This window comes from Arachis stenosperma, chromosome 7 (genome assembly GCF_014773155.1).
Source record: "Arachis stenosperma cultivar V10309 chromosome 7, arast.V10309.gnm1.PFL2, whole genome shotgun sequence".
Classification (NCBI taxonomy): Eukaryota; Viridiplantae; Streptophyta; class Magnoliopsida; order Fabales; family Fabaceae; genus Arachis; species Arachis stenosperma.
Window position 1 is genome coordinate 79,205,637 of NC_080383.1, and position 1,893 is coordinate 79,207,529.

The following is a 1,893-nucleotide window of genomic DNA, read 5'->3' on the forward strand; positions in this document are numbered from 1 at the left end:
TCACCTCTTCCATTGAAGGGTTTTCAGGATCATAAGCTTCTTCTTCAGATGAAGCGTCCTTAGTACTGCCTGGTGCATCTTGCATTCCAGACAGACTTTGAGAAATCAAATTGACTTGCTGAGTCAATATCTTGTTCTGAGCCAATATGGCATTCAGAGTATCAATCTCAAGAACTCCTTTCTTCTGATTTGTCCTATTGTTCACAGGATTCCTTTCAGAAGTGTACATGAATTGGTTATTTGCAACCATTTCAATTAGTTCTTGAGCTTCTGCAGGCGTCTTCTTCAGATGAAGAGATCCTCCAGCAGAGCTATCCAAAGACATCTTGGACAGTTCAGACAGACCATCATAGAAAATACCTATGATGCTCCATTCAGAAAGCATGTCAGAAGGACACTTTCTGATCAATTGTTTGTATCTTTCCCAAGCTTCATAGAGGGATTCTCCTTCCTTCTGTCTGAAGGTTTGGATTTCCACTCTAAGCTTGCTCAATTTTTGAGGTGGAAAGAACTTTGCCAAGAAGGCATTGACTAGCTTTTCCCAAGAGTTCAGGCTTTCTTTAGGTTGTGAAACCAACCATATCCTAGCTCTGTCTCTTACAGCAAAAGGGAATAGCATAAGTCTGTAGACCTCAGGGTCAACCCCATTAGTCTTGACAGTGTCACAAATTTGCAAGAACTCAGCTAAAAACTGTTGAGGATCTTCCAATGGAAGTCCATGGAACTTGCAATTCTGTTGCATTAGAGAAACTAATTGAGGCTTAAGCTCAAAGTTGTTTGCTCCAATGGCAGGGATAGAGATGCTTCTCCCATAGAAGTCGGGAGTAGGTGCAGTAAAGTCACCCAGCACCTTCCTTGCATTGTTGGCATTGTTGTTGTTTTCGGCTGCCTGTCTTCTTCTTTGAAGATTTCTGTTAGATCCTCTATAGAGAGTTGTACCTTAGCTTCTCTTAGCTTTCGCTTCAGGGTCCTTTCAGGTTCAGGGTCAGCCTTAACAAGAATGCTTTTGTCTTTGCTCCTGCTCATATGAAAGAGAAGAGAACAAGAAAATATGGAATCCTCTATGTCACAGTATAGAGATTCCTTGAGGTGTCAGAGGAAAAGAAAAATAGAAGGAGGAAGTAGAGAATTCGAACTTATCAAGAGAGATGGAGTTCGAATTGTGCATTAAGGAGTAGTGTTAGTCCATAAATAGAAGGATGTGAGAAGAGGGGAAGAAATTTTCGAAAATAATTTAAAAAGATTTTAAAAACATTTTGAAAAACTTTAATTGATTTTCGAAAATTAAGAGTGGAAAAGAAATCAAGTGATTTTTGAAAAAGATTTTGAAATTATAAATAAAAAAGATATGATTGAAAACTATTTTGAAAAAGATGTGATAAAAAAGATATGATTGAAAAGTTATGGTTTTAAAAAGATATGATTGAAAAAATATGATTTGAAAAACAATTTAAAAAGATTTGATTTTAAAAATTAATGACTTGCCTAACAAGAAAAGATATGATTCAAACATTAAATCTTTCTCAACAGAAAAGGTAACATACTTGAAATGTTAAATCAAATCATTAATTGATAGCAAGTATTTTTGAAAATGGAAAGAAATTGATTTTGAAAAAGATTTGATTGAAAAGATATGATTTGCAAAAGATTTGATTTTGAAAAATTTTAAAAACTTGAAAAAAAATTGAATTGAAAACAGAATCTTCCCTCTTGTGCCATCCTGGCGTTAAACGCCTAGAATAGTGCACATTCTGGCGTTTAACGCCCAAAGCACTACCCTTTTGGGCGTTAAACGCCCAGCCAGGTACCCTGGCTGGCGTTTAAACGCCAGTTTGCCTTCTTCACTGGGCATTTTGAACGCCCAGCCTTTTCTGTGTAATTCCTCTACTGTAT

The 1,893-nt window shown here is 36.6% G+C and overlaps 1 non-coding gene across 1 annotated transcript; it reads left to right on the top strand.

The window, feature by feature from the left end:
* The first annotated feature begins 379 nt into the window (after nucleotides 1-379).
* LOC130943058 (small nucleolar RNA R71) lies at nucleotides 380-487 on the top strand. Its single transcript, XR_009071595.1, has one exon. It is a non-coding gene; the product is annotated as a small nucleolar RNA R71 (small nucleolar RNA).
* The last annotated feature ends 1,406 nt before the right edge of the window (nucleotides 488-1,893 follow it).